Consider the following 10,897-nt stretch of genomic DNA (forward strand, 5'->3'; position numbering starts at 1 on the left):
TCATCAGTGAGTGCCTGGGAGTGTTTTGGGCAAAACAAACAAAAAAAAATTTGGAGATTTTTTTTTTTTTTTTGGAGTTAAAAAATAATAATCGCTCAACAGAGCCGAAGCTTTGAAAAATTAATGACAGTTATATACAAGTGCACATTTGCATAAATATATACAAAACAATCACCAGACATTTGAACACAAATAAATCAAACCATTCCGGAAGTGTACGAAGTTTGTAGTATGGCTTCTTTTTCCTATCGGCATCACACTTAACACAGAAACGGGATGAACGCCACATTCACCAGCATATATTTAACGAAAAGGTGATGAACCCCCTTCCTCTCCTGCCTCCCCCCTTCTCTCCTCCTGCCTCCATCCTTCCCCCCCATCATCCCCCCTCCCCCCCTATCCCGCTCTCCCTCCCCCCCATCCCGCTCTCCCTCCCCCCCATCCCGCTCTCCCTCCCCCCCATCCCGCTCTCCCTCCCCCCCATCCCGCTCTCCCTCCCCCCCCCTCCCCTGCCCGGCAACGCCGGGTACTTCTGCTAGGAGCTTTTAACTAGGTTCTGCTAGGTTTTGCTCGATAGTGCTTAAGCCTTTTTTATTTAATGACAGTTATATACAAGTACACATTCACATAAATAAATACAAAACTAGAACGCCACTCAGTAGAGCGCATACTCCCACCGTGGGTCAAGTTGGAATAGTATGATTTCACAAAAGTTGAGGGAGTAGTTCAGTGACAACACAAGACAGACACTGCACAGATATATATTTAGAAAATATAGAAGATAATGTTAAAAAAAAAACAAGGCAATTTCACTAACATTTTCGGATTCAGCGTTCAATTCTATATAAGTGAGTATTTTGAGGCACGTGTGACTTCAAATAAAATTGTAAGCCAGGAAAAACGTTCGTTTCATTCCTTAGGGATACAACATGTAAAACTGGCCCAAATGTCAAAACAAAACTCGCTCATTTTAAGTCGTACAAGCTAATGCGACCACTCATTCTTCTGGGAAGAATCCCATGCACATGCTGGTCACACTTATAACTAACCTATGTCTTTATAAGTTCATCAAATACTGACACCGCGATTGACATTCGCTGAGGTGAATGTTGATATCTCTTCTGAGGTTAAAAAAACAAACAGTTTTAAAGCATTTGTTATGGATTCGTCACTTCCGCTGTTGTGGTTTTCACCCACTTGACATGTTTCTGATATCATGTATTATTATTATTCTCAAAAGATTTAGTATTCAGGAAAAGCTATCTAAAGTTAAAAAGGTTAACGTAAAATGATACAGGAAACCGACCCGGAAGAAAAAGGCGGGGAAGAGGAAGAAGTCGTGAGGACAGTGAAAGACGTGCCTTGAAGCTCTGTTGCGAGTGTGGTCGAGCGAACGGCGTCGAGTGGACTTTGAGTCCTTGAAAGGAAGTTCGTGCGATAGGTGATATCGCCGGAGTATTGTGGAGCCTGCGTAGTCGGGTATCGGCATTGAGATTCCGGAGAATCCTTGCCTAGAAGCTCTGGCTCGAGTGAGAGCCGTCCGCCATTTCGCCCCGCGCGCTACCTTCATCGGAAAAGGTTTTTGTCGCGTCGGTTGGGCTTATCCTCCAGTGGTTTGCCGGGGACGGCTGTGCAATAAAGCGGTGTTTGAGGAGTACACGGCGATTCGCTGATTGAACGGCAAACGTGTACATCGGCACGCGTCTTTGGAGATTTTCCATTCTACCGCGAGTTTGCTGGGTGTTGGACCACGTGACTTCGGTGTCGCTTCGACCGCCTACGCCTCAATTGATCTGGATCGGACATGGTTCCAACGATCGCTGGAGTGAATCAACTTCGCCTTGGAGGGTTATAGAGACATTGAGGAGGGCTCGGTTCCATTTCCTGGGAGTGCCGTGAGTTTGGGGTTAAGTTACTAGATAAGGTGGTACCATCTTAAGATATTGATTGTAGGGTTGATTACTATTATTGTTGTATCGTAATTCCTGTGTGCTCTTTAATATATTCTTTGGTTGTGGATAACTCATGGTGTGGTTTCCCTATTTATTTCGACACGGAATAACATATATCTTTCTGCCGGGGTTCCTCTCGGGGTTCGGAGGTTACCAAGACCAGGAGATTGTAGAGGACTCCGTAACAGAAATTGGGGGCTCGTCCAATTGACTCGTGGGCTCGAAATTGGGTCTGCGTCCGGGATCTAAAATTCCCTCAATTTAGTCCGGGAAAGAATTCCCTAACATTCCCAGAATTCCCAAATTTGGAACTTTTTCCAACATTCCCAAATTTTTCCAAAAAACAAACAAACAAAAATATATATATTTTTTGAGATTTCTTGTGTGAAGGTTAACAGGTGTTAACAATAGTCACCATGGAGTTTGACGCAGGGAAGTTTGCAGCGACCCCTGGTGAGGCACAGTTCAGAGCATTATTAAGATCGGAACTCTTTAAATTGGCCAAACATTTTAGCTTGGAGGTCCGAAGTAATATGAAGAAGGCAGAGATGCAGACAGTGGTGATACAATGTCTGGTGGGATTAGGAACATGGACAGAGGTAGCCTTGGATTGGTTACCGGAGGAACAAGAAGATGTGGAGCTCCGGAAACTGGAGATGCAATTGCAGAGCCAGGAAAGGGAAAAAGCAGAGGAAAGGAGAGCTGCAAGAGAACTCGAGGAAAGAAAAGCAGCACATGAAAGAGAACTCGAGGAAAGAAAAGCAGAGGAAAGGAGAGTTGAAAGAGAACTCCAGGAAAGGTTAGAAAGGATGAAAGCAGAGGAAAGGAGAGTTGCAAGGGAACTCGAAGAAGAGGAGAAAAAGCTGAAAGGGAGTTAAAGGCACATGAAATGGCACTTCAGCAGGAAATTAAAGCCAAGGAGCTGGATTTAATGAGAGAACGAGGAAAGGTACCATCTATGCCGACTGGTTCGACAACTAGTCAGAACACCTGGGATGTTGGCAGATATGTGAGGCTGGTTCCACCCTTCAATGAAAAGGAGGTAGGCAATTTTTTTTCACACTTTGAGAAAGTGGCCCAACTGCTAAAATGGCCTGAGGAGGCCTGGACCATATTAGTGCAAAGTGATCTGGTGGGTAAAAGCTCAAGATATTTATTCGGCTTTACCGATTGACCAATGTGCAGATTATGAGTTAGTGAAGAAAAACATTCTGAAAGCCTATGAATTGGTCCCGGAAGCTTACCGGCAAAAATTCCGGAATGCCAGGAGGAGGGAGAGTGAGACCCATGTGGAGTTTGCCAGAATGAAAGAAACCATGTTTGATAGGTGGTGTGATTCAAAAGGGGTTGGGAAAGACTTCGAACTATTGCGACAATTGATCCTGGTGGAGGAATTCCAGCAGTGTGCCCACGAGGATATTAAAGTACATCTGGAGGAAAGGAAAGTACCAAAGTTGTATGAGGCAGCAACCATGGCAGATGACTATGCCTTAACACACAGGATGGGGTTCCACAAACCTAACTTCTCGCCTAGACTTAAACAGGGGAGCTATGGTACATCTGGTGCAGAGAACGAAAAGGCATGGGGGCGGTCTTGAGATGATTATGGGGACCATTCTGATACCACAACTTTTAGAAATCAGAAGACTGCGGTCCCAAGGCAGACCTATCTTCCGGGGGGGCTCGAGGCAGACCACGAGGTTCTCCTCCGGGCCTACTTGCGCTTTTTGCCATAAACCTGGACACTTGATGTCCCAGTGTTACACCATGAAAAGGGAAAACCAAGAACAGAATCAGCCTAGTACGACTCCGAATGCATTGGCAAATGTGAGAAATCGTTCTTGGAGAGCAGAGCCTTGTGAAGGTTCCCTGCCAAAGTTACGGCATCCCGGAGCGACCTTGTTCAAGAGGGTTACAAGCCTTTCATTTCAGAGGGGTTTGTGTCACTGGATGGGGACTGGACTAACCCGAGACCTGTTAGGGTATTGAGGGACACAGGAGCACACCAATCTTTGATGCTTGAGGGCATTGTGCCATTATCAGAGAAGATGGCACCTGGTGTTAGTGTGCTTTTACAGGGGGTTGGTGGCTATGTTAAAGCTCCACTTCATGTCATCCATTTGAGGTCTGATTTGGTGTCAGGACCGGTCACCGTAGGTTTACAAGCCACTCTTCCTGTAGAGGGAATCTCTTTTATTGTCGGGAATGATTTGGCCGGTGGTCGAGTTTCGGGTAATCCAATGTTGGTGGACAAGCCCAGTAAGGAAAATAACCACCCGGTTAGAGAAGGAGATTCCGGGTATCTTTCCATCCTGTGCAGTGACTTGGTCTATGGGTAGAAGGCACTCTGAAGAGAAGGAAAAGGAAAGCGAGGGGGATTTTGGGTCCTAAGAGATATTGGAAGAAACCTCGGAAAGAAATAATGACAAGGGGAGTGACCTCCAAGAACTTAAGGAAAAGGTGGCATACGGAACAAAAGGGGACATGGAGTGTCCGTCGGAGACCGCGGGGAACGAGGGTGAGCAAACTGTGCTGGTCCGAAAGTGACTGGTGGAAGAGCAACACGGGGACTCGGAGATCCGGAGTTTAATGGGGAAAGCCGTTACAGAGGAAGAGGCTACGAAGATACCTGTTGGTTACTTCATGAAGGGGGAAATACTCATGAGAAAATGGAGACCACCGGAGGTGCCAGCAGACGATGGGTGGAAAGTTCATTACCAAATTGTGGTGCCACCGCCATACCGGAAGGAGATCTTGGGTTTGGCACACGAGACACCTTGGGCCGGGAACCTGGGAGTGAACAAGACCTGTGACAGAATATTGGTACATTTTTTCTGGCCAGGATTGCGACGGGATGTGGCGGAGTTCTGCAAATCTTGCCATTCTTGTCAACTGGTGGGAAAGCCTAATCAAAAAATCCCATCCGCCCCTTTAAAACCAATTCCAGCTTTTGAAGAGCCATTCAGCCGAGTCATTATTGACTGTGTGGGCCGTTTACCCAAAACTAAGGCTGGACATCAATATTTGCTGACCATCATGTGTGCGTCCACAAGGTTCCCAGAGGCAGTGCCTCTTAGGAAAATAACGGCGGCAGTTATTGTGAAGGCCTCGATTAAATTTTTCACTTTGGTTGGTCTACCTAAGGTCATCCAATCTGATCAGGGTTCCAATTTCATGTCCATGCTTTTTCAACAAGTGGTACACTTGTTGGGAGTGGAACAAATAAGATCAAGCACTTACTATCCCGAGAGCCAAGGGGCTTTGGAAAGGTTTCACCAGACGTTGAAGAATATGATTAGAACGTATTGTTTTGAATGTGACAAGGATTGGGATGAAGGAATACCCTTATTGTTGTTTGCTACGAGGGAGTCCGTGCAGGATTCATTGGGATTCAGTCCTTTTGAACTTGTGTTTGGACACGCAGTACGAGGACCGTTGAAATTTGTGAAAGAACAGTGGTTACAGCAGGAGTCACAAACACCGATGGTGGAGTATGTGTCCACGGTAAGACACAGATTGGCAAAGGCCTGTGACGTGGCAAGAAAGAACTTGAAAATGACCCAGGGAAAAATGAAAGAGAGACATGACAAGAAATCTCAGATAAGGAACTTCAGTCCCAAGGACCGGGTGTTAGTATTGCTTCCTCTTCCAGGTCAGCCACTACAGGCTAGGTATTTTGGTCCTTATGCAGTGGAAAAGAGGGTTAATGAGACAGATTACGTGGTGACAACTCCCGACCGACGGAAAAAGCGACAGCTGTGTCATGTCAACCGACTGAAGAAATATCATGAGAGGCAGCCTGTGGAAGAAATGGTTCCTGTCTCACCTGTCGTGCCGGTGGCCGGAGAACAAGTGAATACAGAGGGGGATGCCGGGGTGAAGTTTGATAACTTGGATGACCAGGCTTGTCCCAGATTGACGAACACAGAAGTGTTGAGTCATTTAAATGAAAAATTAGGTCATTTGACGAGGGAACAACAAGGGCAACTATCCAGCCTAATTTTGGAATTTACACATTTGTTCACTGATGTACCTGGTCGTACTGACCTGTTATATCATGATATTGAGGTGGGGGAAGCCACTTCGGTGAAACAACACCCCTATCGGATGAACCCTGTGAAGATGGAGTATCTCCGGAAGGAGATGCAATATATGTTGGAAAATGACATCATTGAACCAAGCAGCAGTGAATGGAGCTCACCATGTGTGTTGGTTCTGAAACCCGATGGCAGTTTTCGTTGTTGTACGGATTTAAAACGGGTTAATGCAGTGACCAAGACCGTCTCCTATCCCCTCCCGAGGATTGATGACTGTATTGATCGGATAGGCCCAGCTAAATTTGTAACCAAATTTGACTTGCTGAAAAGGTATTGGCAGATTCCTCTTACTGATAGAGCCAAGTGTTACGTGGTCCTCCCGGTAACTACCTGGTCTTGGTGACCCCCGGACCGTGGGAGGACCCCGCCAGAAAGATATCTGATTTATATGCTTTCGTAGCGCAATCAATATGAAAGACACAATAATTCAAGTCAATAAGAAACCCCACACCAAGGATCCGGATTACTTAATAATATATTCTCCATCCATCATCAGCAATCAACAATCCATCAACAATCTTACTAAGATGGCCATCTCATAAATTTCCCCCCTTTCCCCACTCACGACCCCTCAATGGTCACTGTCCCTCACAATGTCTCTGGGCCCCTCCAGACCAAGGTGAAGGTCGACTTCTCCGCACACGGGCGGTTGAACGAACCCCTGGCTGACGTGTTCCAAACGTGCACGTCGCGTACCGGGAACAGCTGCTGCAGCGCACACCTCCTTGCAAAGCAAAGCGCGGCTTGCAAAGCGCGCGAGGCCCAAGGTGCGACCCGTACGCGTCCTTGGAGACGTGGAGGCGAACTGTGCCGGACGCTTGGTTCCGTGCACGAACCCACGGCAACTTGACGTGTAATCGGTAATTACCCCGCGCAGGTAACTCCTTTCGCCAGACGGGCTTTCAAACACAGCGTCCCCCACGCTGCTCAATATCGACACCGCTCGCGTCGGAGCTGGGCGAGGAAGAAGAAGATCGCCGCTTCTCCCGGACCTCGTGTCTTTTTCTTCTTCCGGTTCACTATCCCGTTTCCGGTCTCCTGTTATCCGGAGCCTCTCTAACCCTTTAACCACAACAACATTTAATAGAATAAACATTAATAAGCAATGACATGAATAGTAACTCCTCTAAATCCGGGATCCGTAACACAAGGAAATCTCCGCTTTAGTCACTCCAAATGGGTTGTATCAGTACAAGGTTCTTCCCTTTGGATTGAAAAACGGGCCGGCTACATTTCAACGGCTGATTAATAAGCTCATTGCAGACCTTGAGGGGGTGGAGGCTTATCTGGATGATGTCATCATCCACACCATGACCATGGAAGACCACATTAAACAAATCCATGCATTTTTTCAGAAAATGACCGAGGCAGGGTTGATCATCAACTTAGCTAAGAGTGAGTTTGTAAAGGCACAGGTGGTGTTCCTCGGCCATGTAGTAGGTCAGGGTCAGGTGCAACCGGTGACAGCCAAGGTAGAAGCCATTGATCGCTTCCAAGTCCCAAAAGGGAAGAAAGAGCTGATGAGATTCTTAGGTATGGCGGGTTGGTACCAGCGGTTCTGTAGGAATTTTTCTGATGTGGTAGCCCCTTTAACGAGTTTGCTGAGAAAAGAGACCAAATTTGTTTGGGATGACAAATGTCAGGCGGCCTTTGCCCACGTCAAAGCAATATTAATGAGCTCTCCTGTCCTAGCAACCCCGGACTTTCAAGCACCTTTCAAGTTGGCCATCGATGCAAGTGATGTGGGGGCTGGGGCAGTCCTATTACAAGAAGATGAGGAGGGAGTGGATCACCCGGTGTGCTACTACTCCAAGAAGTTCAACAAACATCAGGCAAATTATGCCACCGTGGAGAAAGAGACCCTTGCTCTCCTGCCAGGGCTGCAGCATTATGAGGTGTATCGAGGAATTACGTCCTTTCCCATAAAAGTCTTCACGGATCACAACCCCTTAACCTTCATTCAAAAAATGAAAAATAAAAACCAGAGGTTGATGAGATGGAGTTTGGCTTTGCAGGGGTTCAACTTGGAAATTGAACATGTAAAGGGCAGGGACAATGTCGTGGCTGATGCTTTGTCCAGAGTCAATTAATGTTGGAAATCTCTGTGGGTTGTTCGAAGTTCGTTGCTTTATTTTTGGGAGCTATTAATTGCTGCTCACGGGAATTGGTGATTTGGGGTTGTGAGTTTATTTTTGTTTGTTTAAAGAGTTTGCATGCAAAGAAAGTTTTCGCTGTGTTCAAACTTTCTTTCTTGAGGGGGGGAAGTGTTACGGATTAGTCACTTCCGCTGTTGTGGTTTTCACCCACTTGACATGTTTCTGATATCATGTATTATTATTATTCTCAAAAGGTTTAGTATTCAGGAACAGCTATCTAAAGTTAAAAAGGTTAACGTAAAATGATACAGGAAACCGACCCGGAAGAAAAAGGCGGGGAAGAGGAAGAAGTTGTGAGGACAGTGAAAGACGTGCCTTGAAGCTCCGTTGCAAGTGTGGTCGAGTGAACAGCATCGAGTGGACTTTGAGTCCTTGAAAGGAAGTTCGTGCGATAGGTGATATCGCCGGAGTATTGTGGAGCCTGCGTAGTCGGGTATCGGCATTGAGATTCCGGAGAAACCTTGCCTAGAAGCTCTGGCTCGAGTGAGAGCCGTCCGCCATTTCGCCCCCGCGCGCTACCTTCATCGGAAAAGGTTTTTGTCGCGTCGGTTGGGCATATCCTCCGGTGGTTTGCCGGGGACGGCTGTGCAATAAAGCGGCGTTTGAGGAGTACACGGCGATTCGCTGATTGAACGGCAAACGTGTACGTCGGCGCGCGTCTTTGGAGATTTTTCATTCTACCGCGAGTTTGCTGGGCGTTGGACCATGTGACTTTGGTGTCGCTTCGACCGCCTACGCCTCAATTGATCTGGATCGGACATGGTTCCAACGATCGCTGGAGTGAATCAACTTCGCCTTGGAGGGTTAGAGAGACATTGAGGAGGGCTCGGTTCCATTTCCTGGGAGTGCCGTGAGTTTGGGGTTAAGTTACTAGATAAGGTGGTACCATCTTAAGATATTGATTGTAGGGTTGATTACTATTATTGTTGTATCGTGATTCCTGTGTGCTCTTTAATATATTCTTTGGTTGTGGATAACTCATGGTGTGGTTTCCCTATTGATTTCGACACGGAATAACATATATATATCTTTCTGCCGGGGTTCCTCTCGGGGTTCGGAGGTTACCGAGACCAGGAGATTGTAGAGGACTCCGTAACACATTATACGTATCAAACGATACATTTTATGAAACGGGGAAACCGAATACACACTTTGCTGGTTTTAAAATGACAGAATATGTCTTTATTAGAAAACAAACAAACAAAGAACCTTGAAGACGACACTGCTAACAAAATACACCGCTCTAACGCATAACCACGAGTTTGAACTACATTTACAACAAATATGAAAACTATTTTCATATCACAATGTTAAATATAGAATATATAGAAGATAATGTTAAAAAGAAAAAAGCCCTATCTTCCAATTATTGTAAACAATCCTTCAAAAAATTCCTGGATCCGGAATAATATCCTGAGCTTCACCAAAAAGTAATCAATTCTTCCTTATCCCAAGTGCAATCATCCCACCAACTTTCATCCAAATCCGTTCAGAACTTTTCCAGATATCTTGTTCACAAACACACGAGCACACACACACACACGGACACGATCGAATGCATTACTCCCTGGCGGGAGTAACAATCACCAGACATTTGAACACAAATAAATCAAACAATTCCGGAAGTGTACGAAGTTGGTAGTACGGCCTCTTCTTCTTCCTGATCGGCATCACACTCAACTCAGAAACGTGATGAACGCCACATTCACCCAACAGCATATATATGAACCCCCTTCCTCTCCTGCCTCCTGTGGAAGTGTAATTCAGTGTAACTTATTGATTGGCACTGGTAACTTATTGATTAAGACTGGTAACGAAGCAGATACATTTTACCTGCAACCTCTGTGAAAGCCGAGTTCGTAAATGAGTGTCAGGAATGTGCCCGAACATGGTAATCTCTTGTCCACCTGGTCACAGCCCCAGGCTGGAGCACCCTCCTACTGTGTAAATGGAAATCACAGCAGGAGGGGAGCGAGTTGATGCCAGGGCTTGGTGCAATACATGACCTCGGGGCATCAGCGGAAGAAGGATTAACGTTTCAGCGGACAGAGGATTAAGTCCAGTTCGTCCATATAAACTAGAGCAAACGTGGAGTCGACAGTACTTGCTACGTGAAGCGCTGACCGAACGGGAGTGTCGGATGAACGAGAAGGACCAGCGAAAAGAGTTAACCTGATCCATTATATTATGCGGTATCATTTTGGTAATTGGATGAAGTGAATACAGTTAATAAACTAGACCTTTTGTAACCTGTGTCCGGTCATTGGAGTCCTGTGAGTCCCCCACTACAAATTCCCTGACAATCTTGGAGGCACCGCTGGGATCAACTGGACACAAACAAGTCTTTAAAAGGTGAGTGTGTCTTGTTTGGTCCAATATGATTTACGAACTTGGAAGTTATGGGTACATACATGGGGGAGCAGGTGGTCTGGGGCTTCTTTGCGCACCGATGCCGCGATATAGGTGGCGTGAGCCATCACGAATGGGATTTCGATAAACAACTGTAGCAATTTATTCGTTTTTTTTCTAAATGATTTCTGTAAATACGTATTTTTGCGCTGGTTATTAAAGGGCCTTACTGTGACCTGGAAGCAAACGGAGCAAGTGTGCACCTTGCGACCGCTTGCTTCCAGGACGTGTAAGGCCGGTACACTCGTTTACCCACCCGCACACGTATAAAGTACTACTTTTT

Source organism: Myxine glutinosa, chromosome 2 (assembly GCF_964187855.1).
Source record: "Myxine glutinosa chromosome 2, kmMyxGlut1.1, whole genome shotgun sequence".
Classification (NCBI taxonomy): Eukaryota; Metazoa; Chordata; class Myxini; order Myxiniformes; family Myxinidae; genus Myxine; species Myxine glutinosa.